This window comes from Pan troglodytes, chromosome 7 (assembly GCF_028858775.2).
Source record: "Pan troglodytes isolate AG18354 chromosome 7, NHGRI_mPanTro3-v2.0_pri, whole genome shotgun sequence".
NCBI classification, from domain to species: domain Eukaryota; kingdom Metazoa; phylum Chordata; class Mammalia; order Primates; family Hominidae; genus Pan; species Pan troglodytes.
In genome coordinates this window covers 69279451-69298621 of record NC_072405.2, presented here as the reverse complement: position 1 = coordinate 69298621, position 19171 = coordinate 69279451, and the positions used below count along the sequence as shown (strand labels likewise).

At 38.6% G+C, this 19171-nt stretch overlaps 1 protein-coding gene across 8 annotated transcripts in view; it reads right to left on the bottom strand.

Moving 5' to 3' along the window:
• The window catches only part of CHD7 (chromodomain helicase DNA binding protein 7), a 191267-nt gene that overhangs the window by 155663 nt on the left and 16433 nt on the right, over positions 1–19171 (bottom strand). The gene's annotated exons all lie outside the window — the stretch shown is intronic.

Genomic DNA, 19171 nt, shown 5'->3' with positions numbered 1-19171 from the left:
TGAAGGCATGCCTTTTTTTCTTAACTGCCTTTTTATTGAAGATTATTTACGTCTGCTATCTTTCTACAAAGAAAGAAAACGGGGATTGGGAGTGGGAGCGGGAGGAGGAAGCAAAATAAGAAAAAGAAGGAAAAAAATCACATCGAAATTCCTGGCTCATATTCAGGCAGGCAATGAGAAGCCGATCTAAGATGTTAAGCTGAGAAGTGACAAGACCTGGTCTTGTGGGAAAGGTCACTTAGATCCCAGTGGGATGCGTTTTCCCTGGCTTCTCCTGGAATCTGTACTGGTTTACCCCAGGCAGCAACAGCTCTAGAAGAGCTCCTCGTGAACGCCCACCACCTCCTCCAAACCTCTGGCCTCCAAACAATCTTAACACTGACATCCTAGAGAGAACGTTGCTTTTGTGAATAAAATAATGTTTTGACCCTATCATTCTCATTTCAGAATTCTAGGATTGCTGCTGAAATCAAATTAAAATCAGTATTGAAATCAAATACTGATCCTAACTGTCCAACAATTGCCTATCACCCTCTATATTCTAGCTAAGAAAGCATGCTTACGAATCCCTTCTCAAATATAGTACTGCCTTTCAATTAAAAAAAAAAATTTCTGGCCGGGCGCAGTGGCTCACGCCTGTAATCCCAGCACTTTGGGAGGCCAACGCAGGCGGGTCACGAGGTAAGGAGTCGAGAACAGCCTGGCCAATATGGCGAAACCCCGTCTCTACTAAAAAATACAAAAATTAGCCAAGCGTGGTGGCGCACGCCTGTAATCCCAGCTACTAGTGAGGCTGAAGCAGGAGAATCGCTTGAACCCAGGAGGCAGAGGTTGCAGTGAGTGGAGATGGCGCCACTGAGTCCAGCCTGGGCGACAGAGTGAGACTCTGTCCCAACAACAACAAAAAACAAAATGTCCACAAAAATATAGCAATTTAATCTGGAAAGAATTCTTTTTTTTTTTTTTTTTTTTTTGAGACGGAGTTTCACTCTGTTGCCCAGGCTGGAGTGCAGTGGCGCAATCTCGGCTCACCGTAACTCCCCCTCCCGGGTTCAAGCGATTCTCCTGTCTCAGCCCCCCAGGTAGCTGGGATTACAGCCACATACCACCACACCCAGCTACTTTTTTGTATTTTTAGTGGAGAAGGAGTTTCACCATATTAGCCAGGCTGGTCTCGAACTCCTGACCTTGGGTGATCCTCCCCACTCAGCCTCCCAAAGTGCTGGGATACAGGGGTGAGCCACCGCACCCAGCCATTTTTATATTTTTAGTAGAGATGGGGTTTCACCATGTTGGCCAGGCTGGTCTCGAACTCCTGACCTCAAGTGATCTGCCCGCCTCAGCCTCCCAAAGTGCTGGCATTACAGGCATGAGCCACTGCACCCGGCCAGCTTCCCTTTTAGTGATACTACTTGAAGTATTTTAAAATAAAATACTATACTACCTGGGATTTGCTGCTAAATAATACAGGACATGGGAAACACCAGTGAGAATGTGAATAAACAAGGCAGGCCTGAGTTAATGGACCTGATGAGGGATGCAGGAGGGCTGATTCTGCTCGTGTCTACTTTTACATGTTAGAAAGGTTCTGCTGTTTGGGTATCTGAAGCATCTCAGAGTCCTCAAACATTGTAAAAATTCTTCTTTTTTCCTATTATTTTTCCCTATAAAATATGATGTTGCTTAGAATGATACCAAACACCACCCTCCGTGATTAAGCTGTAGAAGTTCAGTCAACAAACATTTCAAAAAAAAAATAATTTTAAAGCAAGTTATGTAATGAAGCATCTGTAATTATTTTTTAAAAACTGTCCTGCCTAAACATCTCCCTTCCACCAAAATTATTTTAATGAAACAACTGTAGTTGCCATTTGCAGCTTTAAAAGCTACAGTTAATCTGTGTTAACAGATACCTATGTATTTCCAAATAACCTTCTTAAACCAACTATGTATCTTCTACATCATTTGGAACACCCACCTCTGCATATGGAAGATGTTCATCAAATGTGGTGCACCAACTTACAGAATCAATGACTTTCAAGGTTGAAAAGGACAGTCAAGGCTCTCTATAATCAACCAGCCATTTGGTGGTTTTGTTTTCAGATTAATGTGCACATGCAATCTGTTAAGGTTGAATGGGTAATTTTGTTCTGGCTACTATGTATCACATACAGTAGGAAAAATGGGAGACCAACAAAAGCGTCTCAATCTACAATGGTAGGATCAATCGCCTTCCTAATACCTCACTCTAAATAATTATCACTCTAGAAAATAAAATAACGCTAATATGTCTGTGTCATGTTATAACTTCTATGGTAGACAATTATAGGCTACAAAGAAATTTTGTACTTGACATCTTCCAAATCGTATGCTTTACCACAGTGTTCAGTTGTTGGAGCTGCCCCACAATTAGCGAGAGGAATAACACCATTTCTATTCCTCACTCAACATCTAAAGTCAAAGTCATCAAATAACGAAAGATTTCATTACCACCCTGTACTGACAGAGACCAATATTAATTATTATTTGAATTAACCTCTGAGCCATGGTTTTCATCAGTACTCAGAAAAGACAGGGACAATTTCTAATTACATGCCACCCTCATTATAAGTCAGTAGGCCGCCAAGCTGTATCTGATGAGGCTGCTACAGTTTGGTTTGAAACTCTGGACTCCATTATAACCTCATCTCCTCCACAAGAAATGGAATTCTGCAGGCCATAGAGATGCTTTCCCCAGGAGTTACCACTTTTTCCTTTAAAATTGTGATGTGGGACTATAATTAAGCCTACTGCTAAAAGTCCTTAAGTACAAAATAAAGTTATTCAATGTTTACACTTTAAAGCTGGACAGTCACAGCCTTTTAATAGCCCTCCTTGTCCACAAGATCTTAGAGGTACTTGTACATGGAGCAGAAATGTAGGGAACACAGGTTATCACAGCCTCACGCTCACCAAATGTCAACTGGTCTATTTTACTTAGTGTAAAAGTAACTTATTATATAAAAAAGGACAAAAACAAACAGTAAAGAAGACTAGGAATTTAAAAAAATATGTTTTATTACCCTCTTTCATCGCCTAGTGTAACTTTCCAAAGCTAACAAACTCAATAGTTTCCTGTGCATCCCTTCCTGCCTAGGTGAGCTTGTGCAGATAGGTGTCTGCACATAGTATGCATTTTCCAGCTCTTTTTTACGCAGGACACTAGGAGCTGGCCATCACAGCCATGCATCGCCATTGCAGCTGGAGCTGTTCCTAAGTGAGGTCTTGGTGTTGCCCTCTTAAACAATCACACTGCTCTCTGAGGTACACATTGTATTCTCTTCTTTTAAAATGCACCATTTTTAAATCCAACAGGTTTCAGGCTAGTCATCCATGACAAATATTTGCATTTAAAATACCTCAAGATTAAGGATTTGGGTATGGAAAACAATGTCAAGGGGCAGTGGAAAGCAGATAAAAATGAATCTGGGTTCTTAACAACAGAAAAGACACTGAGTTTTTGAATCCTGAAATCAATTGCACGTTAGAAAGGCAATTTACCAACTTTGATACAGATGGTACAGTGAAGAAGGAAAGATGTCCATCTTCCACAGTCAGAGACAGAGCTAAACGGGGTGTCTTGAGTGAATCGACGCCGTACATAACTGCGCATTGCAGGCATGGCATCTGCCCTCTATGGGCTGGCTAGTGCTTCCAGGATGAGTGCCTTCTGTGTTGCCAAACCGAATACAGCTACTTGGACTATCACCATGAGTATGACCAAAAAAAAAAAAAAAAAAGTTTTCATTTCAAAGTTTGCACAAGAATTATGATCAACTAAGAGCGTGTATTTTGAAATCTAAAATGTCTTTCTTGAATACCCTCTTCCCCACTGCCTCCTCCCACTGTTGTGAACAGAAGAGAACATTTCATCTAAACAAGGTGTAAAAAAAAAAAAAAAGTGACATTGGGAGAATTCTCTCCCCCAAAATGGAGTGGATTTTTTTATTATAAGCAATACTAAGGGAATAAAAATCTGAAATTTAAAAAAATAAAAGTATTCCCAGCAACCCATATTTATGATCTCTAATCTTAAATACTCCATTACTAACAAATCAGGTATACATAAATTTATACAAATTATTACTATAAGACACATTTTAAACTCTGTAGGAGAATAGCTATCTTTAAATGGCATTTTCTATTACCATTGCTATTGAAGATTAAATTGGGTTTTGAAAATTGTATTTAAAGTACAACATGATGCTTCCATATACTTATAGTGAAATGGCTACTATATAGTCCAGCAAATTAAAATATCAATCATCTCAAATAGTTTCCCTTTTTTGAGATATGAATAAATTATAACTAAAGATTTCTTTTACCCTTAAATACAGTTTAAATTTCTATTTAAAAACTTAAATGTACATAGGATGTGTCAGATTGGACTTGATGCTATAAATTAAAAGTAAACAAGAAATTCTTCATGAACTCAATCTAGTTAGAAAAGCAAAAAAGAAAGCAACAATGACACTCATTCAGCATATTTTAGTTGCAAGTAACTTTTACCTAAGAGTTTTTATTAATTTTCAATTCAACCAAAACCTGTAAACCTACTATTCTAAGCTGTTTGCTGGCTGCTACAGGAATACAAAAATAAAGTGAATAAACGTTGGTGATTTTTACACTGTTTATCATCTCCACCTTCCTCTAACTTAGCTGAGTTCCAGTCAAGCATACACAAGATTCCCTTTTTAAGGGAATCCACCATTTTATCAAGTTATCAAAATATTACAAGCTACACAAATGCACCTGGGTTATTGCTTAGGTAACATTATAATGAAGCTACCTATTTTAGAAATCAGACCTTAACCCTTTAATAGGAAAATACTAAAATAGCCCTAGGCTGCCTTCAAAGAGCTTATAATGTAAAAGAAGAACACAGGAACGTAGATAATGAAGTGCAATAAAATCTTAGGAATTCCGCAAAAGGAAAGAGCCTCAGTCAGAGAGAGGAGAAACAGAGCAATGAGTCACTCCAGGAAAGGAAGGGCCAGCAACATCTCCACAGAGACAGGCGAGCCACTAGGGCATCGTAAGATGCTGCCTTATTTACCTCTGCACCTCACTTGTGTGTTTACTGGCTGCACAGCCTATGTACATAGGGACATGTGCCCCATATAACTAGAATGAAAGGACAATATAAGGTAAGGAAGTTGCATTAGGTTGAAAAGAGTCAGAAATGGCTTTACAGAAGAGGTAGTATTTGAAACAGAACCTGAAAACAAGCACAATTTCGACAGGCAAAGCTGGGTTTGAGTGGACAAAATCATACTTGAAATAGGGCGAAGCAAGAGGCATGGAAGAGGGAAACGACTGAGTGTTTAGGGATCACGAATAATCCGGGTAGGCCTGTTGTGGACTATATTTAAAGAAGAGCAGATCCTACAGTTAGAAATGTAGGCAGGCAGTAGGGTAGGCCTGCATCCCAGGTGAAGGGAGGCAATCTGTTTTCAAGGGTTAAATGCAAAGCTGGGTGTCCAGAAGTGTGAGCCGATAAGATGCAGGCACCAGAGAGACTGAGAAGTCTCTGCAGCAGTCCAGAAGAGAAGGCAGTAGACACTGAAATGCAGGCAGGATGTGAGAGGCAATGAGGGGAGATAAAATCTACAGACTTTGCCAACATTCTGGATACGGAGGATTGCAACAGGAGAGAAAGTCAGAGATGAAATGGCGATTGTATTCCTGGGTGACTTGGAGAATGGTTGGGGAGAAAGCCAGGTGTGATTTCGAATACCTCATACTTAAAGCACAGCTCAGCTGTCACCCTTCCCAGTGTAAAAATAATCCCAGATGTCATTCAAAAAGCCCTCCTTGGGCATCTTCATGTCTTCTCTATTTCTCCTAGACCAAATTCTTCCTGGTTCCTAAATACAAAACTTGGCTGCTTTACGCACCGCCCTTCGACCTTTATCACCGCTCTCTCTGGTTATAGTAGATTCTTTAAATCCTGCACAAAAGCTAATTCCTCCAGGAACCCTCACCCACACTTTAACTGGCTACATACAATAAACACTTGAGGTCTTAATGCTTTGACAGACATACACAGCATTTTATTCAAACTTGCATGTACCTGGCATCCTGCTTTGCCATAAAACTGGGTTTTGAAAATTGTATTTAAGGTACAACGTGATGCTTCCATATACTTATAGTGAAATGGCTACCATATAGTCCAGCAAATTAAAATCTCAATCATCTCAAATAGTTTCCCTTTTTTTGAGATATGAATAAATTATAACTAAAGATTTCTTTTACCCTCAAATACAGTTTAAATTTCTATTTAAAAACTTAAATGTACATAGGATGTGTCAGATTGGACTTGATGCTATAAATTAAAAGTAAACAAGTGCTGGTCATCTATTAATAGTTACCCAATTCTGGTCATCAATTCTTCCCAGTTACTATTAAAATCCCTCAAAGTAGGTTCTTATACAAGGGTAACTTGTAAACTTTTTATTTATCCAATCCATTAATAAGTAAATGAGCTATCAGTTACATTAAGACAGACATCTAAGTTGGTTCACAGGGAACACGTGTGTGAACTAGGTCAGACAGTAAATGACGATCTCCAAATCTAGCAGGACCACAGAAGAGCACTCAGGGAAAGCAAGCAAATTCTTTTCCACAGAAGAGCTGCCAGTCAAGGGAGACTGCTGGATGTAGAGGATCACACTACTGTAATTGAAATCACTATCAATAAATCTAGTTTTGTCAATATTTGCATATTTCAGCCTCTGTGGATGCATGAATAAGCAAGTTCCAAGACCATACCAGACAGCATCAAAAGGTGTTTCTTATAATATTTATCAGATTTTATATCATATTCAGAGCTCCTACACAGAATCTTAATAGTGTCATTTTATGTTAACTTAATATGTTATTTTAAAAGATCTTTGTAGATTACTGCATGTTCTCACTCATAGGTGGGAACTGAACAATGGGAACACTTGGACACAGGAAGGGGAACATCACACACCGGGGCCTGTCGTGGGGTGGGGGGAGCAGGGAGGGATAGCATTAGGAGATATACCTAATGTAAATGACGAGTTAATGGGTGCAGCACACCAACATGGCACATGTATACATATGTAACAAACCTGCACGTTGTGCACATGTATCCTAGAACTTAAACTATAATAAATATATATATATTTTAAAAAGATCTTTGTAGATTACTAAGCAATGTTAAAATAACTTCCTTTTTTCATATATGAAAACTAACTTCCAGCATGTCAACTTTTTTAAATAGCAAAATATTTCCACTGAGGGGTTTCAAACTTCTTAAATCACCAAATCATAAATTACTATAGTTTTGTCCTTATAATTTGAAGATAAATGTGATACTCTCGAATTTGTCTTTTTATATGCTACAGCTCTAATTCCTACTTCTGAGTATTCAATAATTAGAGCAAAATCCTCTATTAAAAAGAAGTTTCATAATACGTAATTATATAACAAGTAGTCTAGTATTACCCCTTGTTCTTTCATCACCTACACTGTTCAGACATTGTTCCAGAATATTGTTTAAATTATTTTTATTAAACTATATGCAAAATTCTAGTCAAGCACAAAAATATTTCATGGTATCATAAAACTCACTATTTTATCAACCGTGTAAAAATACTAAATACTACCAAGATGTGCCATATGAAATTATTCCTACTTCCTGAACATTATCAACTTAAGCAATTCATAATCATTCAACTACCTAACCCAAATTCAAACTTTAAATAATTTCACCAAAAAAAAACATGAATCAGCAAGCTTGCTACATCACTCAACAGCAATCAGATCCAATGAATGTAATCACCATGGTGTAAAAGGGTCTGTGTGTTTCCATTAGATTCTCCATGTCCTTTGGAACTGCATAGCTCAGGACCATTTAAAAAAAAAAAAAAGTATCCTTTTAGGATGCCCAGGGTGAAAGGCTCTTGACTTTCCTTTGAGGTCCTAAGACCTAGAATCAAGGATGTTTCATCCATCTACTATATGCATGTGCTTGGGGAAATCCAAAGTTTCTTCTTTTATAAAATGCCACCTTTTCTATATGGATTATTTGTGCCAGCATGTATTAAAATGCCTGGTAAGCAATAAAACACAGTATAAATGTGACTTATTCTATTATATAATGTTAATCAATTCACAGGAGTTGATATAAAAAGCTATTATTCCAAGTAGTTCACTTTTCTCCCTGTTTCTCTTCTACATGCATCACCATTATCTTTATACTTTATTTTTAAATCTCAAAGTACAGGTGGTGTGCATTTCTCTAAAGCCCAGGCACCAAACTGTTAGCACAAATTCTGCCATTTTTATTCAATAAGATTTATTTATGTATATCTAATCATAAATTAAACTGGTAACATTCAGGAAGTAGTTAGCAATAATTTAATATGGCACCTATTTACAGTGTTTAATATTTTTACAAACTGGGTGAGTCATTTTTTAGATGCAATGTCTTATTTAACCCTAAGTAACAAGTCTGATTTTTCAATGAGTCCAATTTTCAATGAAATCCAACATTAAGTATCAAACGAGTACTGTGAAAGAACAAATAAGCATGTTTATGCATTCATACCTTTTTGTCCTCAGTGAATTTATACTTTGGTTAAAGAAGCAAGACATAAACAAGTAATTTCATTTCCTACTTTGCAGATAAAATAGGAGCCCCTCTGATAGCTAACTGTGGGAGTTCCTAAAGCCAAATGCGCAAGTTCACTAACATCTGTACCCATCCATTCCTCCTGCCTCCTTGTTTCCAGGACAGCTATGCTCTTCCAGGCCGAGACCTATTCCCTCACTTTTAGACTCCACACTTATCTACCTTTCAGGACTCTTATACCATCAATTACCCTTTACTCTCTCCTTCCTATATATTCCTTTATAGCTCACCTCTCAATTGGATCAGATTTTATATCACATTCAGAGCTCCTATGCAGATGAGATTCCTATCCTAACCAGGTGAGAAAGAAAGCTAGAAAGCCTACATGTTGGTGACTGGCCAGGGGCTGCCGGAGTAAGGCATGTGATTGAACAGTCCCTTCACTACACAAGGGACTAGAGGAAGCAAGTGAGTGTAAAATTCCAGCCAGTATTCCACCAGCCAAGCCATGTGCTCAAGAGAAAGGGTACCTCTTGTTAAGTTGCAAAGGCACCATATGGGTTAGGGGCGGCCCCATGAATATCAGCCATTTAGGCAAAGCAGTAATCCATGTGTCACCTAGGACACATTCTGCCCCTGTGGTTTCCCACACCCAACTCATCATCAAATCTTTTTTATTTTACCTGCTAAATCTTTCTCAGACCCACCCACTTCTGCTTACAGCCGGACCACACCACACTAGATCAAATCACTACCACCTCTCACCTGCACTATGCAATGGTCTTCCCCTTCCAGGCCTTCCAATCTATGCACATGGTGCAACCAGAGTAACTCCTTCCCATTGCTCTTGGGGTACAGACCAAGCTCTCCCAGTGTAGCCGCAGAACCTTTGGGCAAGAAGACCCCAGCCCAAGCTTGCCTTCCTCAGGTGAGTCTTTCTACATCTTCTGAACTAAGTTAAATATCTCTGTTACCCACTCCATGACATCACTGCTCCTTTTTTTCAGGCAATTATTACAGTTGTACTTACACAGGTTTGTGTGGTCATTTGGCCCACTGTCCACCAGCCTTGGGCACATGGTATAACTGTGTTCGCCCCTGCATCCCCAACACTCATCATGGTGCCCAGCCCACAGATATACATGAATACTTTTTTGGATTAATAAACACAAAACAATAAATTCTACAGCCAATAACTTGGGAAGAGTAAGACAAAATATATGACATGAGTACTGAGGAAACTCAAACAAGGGAGAAATTTTTCTATGAGTAGGTTTAACAACAGGAGTGTTTTTTTAAAGAGGCAGGGGAAGCATCAGGGGAAAAAAGCCCTAAGATGGCATAAGTCAGAGAATGGCACAAGTGGAGCTGGGCAACACTGGAGAGGAACAAAAGAACTGGATGAAAGAGGGGGTGCAAGCAGAGGGCCTTGAAAGATTAAGAGAAAGTTTTACATTGTGGATCCAGGAACTGAGGCATGGTTAAATCAAGATTCACTTGGCAGAGTGAAGTTATATCTGACTTCGCTCAGGGAGAGGTAGGAGTTTATGAGCTGTTTCAGAGATGCAGCAGAATAACAGACCAGGCTTGGTAGCTGGCTCGATAGAGGGAAGGTGGCCAGTTTAGTCAATTAAAATCCAAAGCAGCTGCCAACATGATCCCAGGATGGGAGGGCTGTTTGTTGGCGGGACAGTCCTTCCATAAAGGGGTGGGACAAGATCATGGATCAGCTTGTACTCACAGACAGAAATGTAACATTAATTTTATAATGTGGCTAAACAAAATGAGAGCGTTTCATGGTTCCAGTTACTGAAGTATCACGAATTTGGTTTTTCAGTTGGGTGGTAGGGGGAGAGTGGAAAATGAAAGCACAAGTAGTCTTCTGTTTTTGTTTTGTTTTCTTCTCTCATTTCCTATCCATAACCCTACCTTGACCAATAAGAGGAAGAGAAAGCGATGAATTTTAACATGTTCTTCCGCAGGCCTTTCATTCTGGTGCTATATGACCAATCACTGGTCAAAGGCATTCTACAGAAGAATTAAGAGATATGCACATGTGGGGAAGTGAAATGTGTATAAAATTTCAGTTTTACAAGAGTTATGGAGATGGATGCTGGTGATGGATGCGTAACATTATGAATATGCATTTAGTATCACTGAACTGTCCACTTAAAAATAGTTAAGATGTGTATTTTACCACAATAAGAAAAAGGAAGGAGGAGGAGAAAGAGAGAGTGACGTACATTCTCTGTAGAAGATGGTCGCAGTGGTGGCCAAATATGTTGGGCCTCCCTGAAGTATTCCCTTCTACACTGCCTGGCCATGTAACTTGCTTTGGCCAGAGAGACAATAGCAAACTTCAGGCAAACAGATATGAAAAGTGCTTGAGCACCAGAGCGGCCTTCTTTTCTGCCACCATGTCAACAAGCCTGGGCCAATCTGCTGGAATATGTGGCGCTCTCTCGCTCACTCTCTCTCACATGCAAACATATGGCCCCAGCTAACTATCAGCCACCAGCTGACCAGAGATGCGGGGGTGAGTCCAGCTGAAACCAATCCAAACTGCCAACCCACAAAAGTATGTGCTAAATAGATGGCTTCTCTTTTAAGCCACTAAGTTTCAGTGTAGTTTGTTACACAGCAAAAGATAACTAATAAGATTCACTATGAAAACGAAGCTATTGGTCCCTAAGAATATATGCAAATTCTTTGTCACTTTTGCATTTTATTCACCAGCAACTAGAAAGCTGTAACAGGGAAAAGACTGGTGTAAGAGATTTCGTTTTTAAGTTTACAACCAAGATCACAGTCTCCACCTTCTCACAAGCTTATTGCTTGACAGTCTTAGCATTAAAAGCTTTATTTACTTAAGGGACTACATAGATTCCAGTTGTTCTGTAAAGTCGGAAAGGACAGTCAGAGAAAACCAAAACAAGAGCTATAAGACACAACATGTGATATGAATACAATAACTATATTTACACCAAAGTAAAAAGTAGGGGGGATACCTAGTCTAACAAGAAAGAACATCTAAAATAAGAATATCCTATATTTTCCAGATTATATACCCACCACATTTAGAAAATTAGTATTAAAGTAGAAGAAAAAGTAATTAACATTTAGTAAGTGCTCCCTGTGGAAAGAGCACTGCGCTAGGGGCTTTGCATCATACACCCTCTCACCCACCTACACACCACCTGCCCCCATATAATCCTCACAACTATGCCTGAATATTATCTGCCTATATTTTGTAAATGAGGAAACTGAAAGCAATTAAGTGAGTCTTCCCAAATCACAAAGCTAGTGAGTGGAGGAGCTGGTATTTGATTATAGGTCCCACTACTTTTAAAGTCCATGTTTTTTCTCTATTTTGTTCTATAATACCTCCAGAAAACACCACTGCAGGGAGGCACAGCCTCCACTCCTCATGACTCTGCAGAGCACAACACCAGAACTTAAGGATTGGCACTGGGTGCAGAAAACAACCCTACATCAAGACACATGTGCCCTACAGAAAAATTAAACAAGCCAAAATGATGATGGCTGCCTCTCCGCAAAAAAAGTGCAGGATAAACTTTTCAAGATCTCCAGGAAGGTTAAAAATATTTCATAAGTTCACATGGAACTGTTACTAAACCAGATACCTTTCAAACCAACAGTATTTTTTCCTTACCCAAACCTACCTTTCCAAATAAAATTCACTCTTTAAAAATTCTAATTGTCTGATAAAAAGGTGTCCAAGAAAAGAATATCAGGAAATATTCCCATTATATAAGGTAGACAGTTACATAAAAGAAAGAACTATGATACAATAAAGTAATCCACACTCTAATGACTGTGTAAGTGGAGAGGCCACAATTAATCTTCAGGTAAGGAATCCCCTTTCCATTAAAACTAGCAGATCCCATCTGTCCTAACCAACCATCCAAGTATAACTAGCTAGAAAAACAGAGGCAAAATAATCCACCTAACCTTAAGGACTTACACTTATTTTGGGAAACAAAAGGGACAGTCCACAAATAAAGATACTGATTATAAGACTTTCCACAAATGAATGAATCCATGTGACTGAAAAGACTGGTGATCTGAGCCGGGATCTCTTCTACCATGATGACCATTTACTGCACACTCAGTACTACATAACCTGTGAACATTTTACACACAGCTCTCTCTTGGAAACAGTGACTAAACTGTTGCTGCTGCTCACGAAGATGTATCAGTTGTGAATCTTTTTTTAAAAATTGTACCTACAGTCTGCTGAGTTGGTCAGATTGTTGCTACCTGTTACTTTCACATAACAGATTCTGAATTGCATCAAGTATAAGTCAGCATGTATCTTGTATTCACTTTCCAACTCAAACATAACGTTATCACAACCTCACTCAGCTCAAAACCTGAGACAGAATTCAAATGAGCAGCCTGTGCTCTGTGAGCAGCACGCCACTTGTGAGAAGCACCGTGCTCTGAGGCAGTGACAACCTGCCAAAGCTGTACCCCTGACATCTCACTGCCATCATTGTCCTCGTTGCACTTACAGTGTGTGTGTCCGGCACTGGGCCCTCTTCAGAACTTAAGTCGCTTTCCCAAAATACTATGGTACAGTGAGGAGTCTAAATTAGAACCAGGTTCTAACTGCAGGACCCACTCTTAACTGTTAGGTTATACTGCCTCCAATGGCTGCCAACAGCAGACCTGGCATTAGAAAGCTGCATGTTGATAGACCATGTGACTGGCTAAATGGGCACCAGCCGGCTCCCAACCAGGCAGGACTTTTAGGTTGCTGCCTAAAATGAGCAACGTAATAGTTGCTACCAACTATTCAGTCACCTAACATCATGGCATCGTCTCATTGTGTTAGGCCAAATGCAGTAATCTTCCGTGGTGCTGACGCCTTGGGGCTTAATATTGTCTTTATCTTCTAGTTTGGACTGAGATATATATGAAATCTTAGTTCTTGTGAGGTCAGCACACTCTCAACATAGCATCAACTGGCAAGCTCCACAACCTGTTAAGTAACATACACCTACTCCAGAACAATCATCGGCAGTTATAATTACTCTAAGATGGTAAGCTTCTAACATTTTGTGAACGTGAAAAGCAGCCAATACGGTTAGAAAGAGCCTAAGGCAAGCAATCACCAAGTACTAATTTAGTATCTAGTTTCATTCATAATGATCTTCTAAAATTTGGTTGTTTGGAATTTAAAATATTTCCATAGAAAGAATCTCAAGTTGCCAGGCACGGTGGCTCACACCTATAATCCCAGCACTTTGGGAGGCCGAGGAGGGCAGATCACCTGAGGTCGGGAGTTCGAGAGCAGCCTAGCAGCCAAACCAACATGGAGAAACCCCCTCCCTACTAAAAATACAAAATTAGCCAGGCATGGTGGTGCATGCCTGTAATCCCAGCTACTCGGGAGGCTGAGGCAGGAGAATTGCTTGAACCAGGGAGGGTTGTGGTGAGCTGCAATCATGCCATTGCACACCAGCCTGGGCAACAAAAGCAAAACTCTACCTCGAAAAAGAAAAAAAAAAAAGAAATAATATCAAGTTATCAAACAAGAAACAAGAAAAAATAATGCCATCTAACCTGTTATGCAGGTGAGAGCAGAATGTGATGGATGACACGTGAAGTCTGGGAGCATGGTGTAGAAATGGAGATGGACTAGAAACTCCTTAAGGTCTTGCCCTATTTATTATAATTTTCTACAGCTTCTCCCACCTCATCCAAGAGTACTGAGAGGCTCTAGGGAAGGAAATAGAGGAGCTACAGTATATTCCATAGCAATGGGACAGACAGAGCTGGCTCCAGAACAGGCTACCCCAGGCTTTAAAAAAAAAAAATTTTTTTTAAGTGAAATGTAATAACATAAGACCTATCACATTACGCTGGCTCCCTCTAGGTGATTAGAAACAAAACAGTTAAATCATCAATGTTTGAAATCATTTCAGTTCTTCTGGATGATCACATAATTTGTTGGTGACATTAAGATATTGGGTTATATCACCTCAGACAAATAAATCTATGGAACAAAATAGATATGCCCTTGTCATCTCATACAAAGCACAGCTCCTACACTTCATCTTAAATCCACACTGCCATGTTAAAACCACTACATATTTAACCACATGACACATGGGAAAATCTAGAAAACTCTGACCAAGATACCACCAGCAAAATGTTCTATAGGTAGTTGCCACAATCATACTTTCACAATCTTTTATTTAAATATGCTAATATCTAATTGCTCTGAAGTTGCATACTGTTCACTATAACACCAAGAAATGTGTTATGTACCATGTTTATTTGAAAGCTCCAGAGTCAGCCAGGGCAGTGGCCCACACCTGTAGTCCCACCTCTTTGGGAGGATCACCTGAGCCACATGGTGAAACCCCATCTCTCCAAATATACAAACTAGCCAGGCATGGTGGTATGTGCCTGTAGTCCCAGCTACTCTGGAGGCTGAGGTGGGAGGATGACTTGAGCCCAGGAGGCAGAGGTTGCAGTGAACTGTGACTGTGCCACTGCACTCCAGCCTGGGTGACAGACCAAGACCCTGCCTCAAAAAGAAAAGAAAAAGAGAAAGAGAAGAGAAGAGAAGTCAAGTCATACCACTAGACATCAAGGCTCTGCAAATCTTTACACTGCTCATTTCCATGTTCTCTTTACTAAGAAACAAAGCAAGCCTTAACAATATTAACTATAGTTCAATTCAGTGAATGTTTGGTATAAAATATGCCAGGCATTGAGGAAGGGACTATCAGCTACCTTATTTATAAGCAAGAAAACAGGAACAGGTTATCTGCCCAAGATCCCAAAGGCAGAGAGTACTGCAACTAAGCTTTGAACCCAGGCAGTCTAACTCTAGAGCCCTTGCCTCTAACCTTTATGCCATATTACCTCCTCCAACCTCTAATTATATATTTGAGAAATCTTTAAATTGCTATCATTTTATATGAAATTATTCTTTCCTATGGCTGGTGGAGGAGGATTCTCTGACATCATTATAATTGGTCCACCTACCCTATATTCTTCCTGTATTGGCCTCACCCTAACTGATGCAAAAATCCTCTCAAATTATCCTTGATACAGAAAGGTAAAGGGGGTCCTTCCCTGCTTTGTATTGCTGAGTAATTTGATTTTAAATTTCTGACAAACAGGAACCATTCATTTTCCTACTTTTGCTTATGTACAAGGTAAGCACTGGCCTAGTGAAGCTTAGAATGTATACTCAAATACTTGATAATTGTCAAGTCAGGCTGTAAGTGGTTAGCAGTACATTTCTTGTTTTACTGTGAGTTTTAATAGATTTTTGGCATCACTCCTGTGGAACAGTCTTGGTGACACTGTTTTATGGTACCCAGTGTGTTGACAGCAGTCTGACAGATTAACACTATAAAAAGTTGACCACTGTTTACATTTGGTCCAGTAGCTGAGGAGGGTCATGTTCAAACACCTAACTCATGAGTGCACCTATGCTGTACTCTACATGCTGTGCACAACATAAGGAGCAAGATCAGAGGTGGCACCACGTGTGATTAAAGTGACATACATAGCTGGGACATCTTTTTGCTAAAGATTAGAGATTTAAGTTCCAATTTCAGATGCATTCAGGTGAGTGTCCTTTTTGTTCCATACACCAAATTGAAAAATACAGGTGACTGCAAACTGAGGTTTTTGTGGTTTTTTATTTAACTACTAGATTTCATCAATTCCACGACTTTTTTTTGGCATTTCAATGTATCAGAAATAGAATACATCTTACAACTGACACCATCTTAAATTTAATGCAATACAGTAATAAAATGAAGTTGCATATATTCTGGATTCTATGGTTTTCAAGTCTTATGTTACCAACAACCCATTTATTATTTTGGGGATAATGTTAACAATTTGTCTCTGTTTTTCCTTTTGTTATCCTCCTCTGTTTGCTATAGAAGATATAATAATGTTTGAGGGTAAATTAAAGGTAACATAATGTCAAGGAGACAAAAACTTTGAAGCTATTTTATTATAAGTGCAAAGCTATTGCCCTCCTGTGAAGAAAATATAGCCTGAAAGCTTTTCCAGGCTGTCTGCAGCTCAAATGTGTTTCTTCTATGAGAAAGATACAATTCCAAGGTGAAAGAGCTCCAGATGTTAAAGTCTTCCTACTAACCTACACCAACTAACTCCAAGACAGAATAAACTTTTAACTTTAGTTCAAAAGTCTCAAGAGGCTTCTCTTCCACCTCCCAAATATCAAAATCATGCTCACATATTTTAACAATTAGGTGAGATGCACAGAAGCTAACACTAAATCGGTCTGAAATCTGAGAGCTAAATGTGCAGCTAATATTAATCAAATTCAGATCTCACCTACAGAAAATTTTTAAAAATTATTCTTATGTTCCTTGATTTCAGGAAACTTAAAAAAAAAAGTGGGGGAGGTTCCAATTAAACGTAACTTACTGTAAAACAAAATTTCTTTGAGATTAAAAAAAGCCAAAACTGCCAAGCAATCTAGAAAAGAAAAAAAAAAACATGCAAAATTTGAAAGTATTGTTTCAGATATATCGCTGGTTAAAATTATGGAAAATTATGGTACCTAAAAAAAGATTTTCCTGTCTATACCACAAAATTACTGAAAAACTGTCAGAGTCCTTCCTTCCATATACAGTATCAGAGAGTTTCTTGAGTTTTACAATCCTTGCAGTATAAAATTTAGAATATTTAAAAAGTAGAAAGACTGAATTAAAAAAAAAAACTACCTGCAATCCAAATAATTAACATTAGTTGTGTGCTAATGATGCAACAAGCACTGCTGGAGCATTTTAGATGCACTGTTGCATTAATCCACATAAGCCTGTGAACTAGTAAGTACTGTTACTGCTCCCATGTCACAGCTGAAGAAACTGCGTCTTAGATCAATTAAGTAATTGGCCTGTGGTCATGGAGCTAGTAAGTCACATAGAACTAGTAAGTCACTATCCAAGGTCACACAGTTAAGCGGTCAGGCAGATTCAAACTACATCTGTTTAACTGTGGAATTGTAGCTTTTAATTAAGTGAAACTGCCAATCCCTGAAACTAATAATTTTTTAAATTGATGTATTTCCCCTAGTCTTTTCTTATGTTTATAATTTAATTTGTATTGTTGTAGACACCTGGTCATAGAAATATTTAAAAAATTAAAAAGTAAAAATTTAATTTGTATAAAACTAATCATGATACAGTTAGTATGTTCTTTTGTACTCTTTCAAGCTTCACATTTTTCAGAAACATGATTTTCAGTGCCTGCATGATATTCTAACATGACTACAGCATAAATTTAACCATTCTCAATTTTTCAATGTCAAAAAGAAATGCTGTGGCTTATAACAGTTGACTGGATTTTAGATTTTTCCTTGGGATAGATGACTGATATCACAGGAATGGCCATTTGTAAAGATCTTTATACACACAGTCTCTACTTCCTTCACAAAAAAAGAAGTTTATACTTATGAAACTTCAGGCAACAGTGAGTGTGCAGGTCTCACCATATTCTAGCAGCATAAAGAATATTTTTAAGTCTTGGCTAATTTAATGAGGAGAAGTATATCATTTTAATTTAATTTGCATTTCTAAGTTATTCCATAGTTTGGAAATTTTTGTGTTTATTGACCATTAAGTTTGCTTTCTACACATTACCTACTTATATCCTTGATTGCTTTTCTTTCAGACTGCAATTGTTTCTCTGTTGTATTCTCTCACAGAATATGTTGCTGTGCCTTTTTAATAGACCCATACACAAGTATGAGAGTTGTTAAAGCATCAAACATGAGACAATGCTTCCCAACGTTACAACACACACATCCAAAAGAAAGGTCAAGTATGCTAAAACGATAAACTTCAATTTCTAGTACCTGCATTTCTGTAGCCCTCTTGTGCTATTATCATTGTGCTATTTTGATTCTGAAAGTATAATACTAATATCAAATTCTGTCCTATTATTCTGACTGTACCCAATGTTATAAGGATATTTATAAAAACAATGTCAAATTATATGTTCCAAAATCATTTTTATAAGAAGTTTATTTTAAAACTTGTTTTTAAATGTTAGATACCTATTTTCTTGACCTGTAAGTTGCAGACCTTTATCAATGGAGTAGCTTTATTTCTAAACCTTTCTAAGGTGATCTTTTTACACATCTCTCCCTGCTCAAATGTTTTCTATTTTGGATCAAATCTAAGTTCCAAATGTCAACCTTACTTCTCTCGAAAGGAGGCTTTCTAAGCTATTCTCCGCTCCATGCCAGGCCTTGTGGAGCAGCTCCTAGTCCCTCTTCCCCCCACCCTGAATGTCCATGGCTGTGTCTTTTCCTCTCTCAGTCCATTTTCCCCGCCTAGCCAAAGCTCTACCACCTCCTGGTTGGGCTATTTCAACAGCCTCTGACTTTTTGCCTCTAGTCTCTCTTCAACTGCAATCCATCACATGCTGCCAAACTAACCTTTCAACTCCATTTCCATCACGTAATATAAGTCAGAATCTCACTCAGTCTAAGCTTCCAAT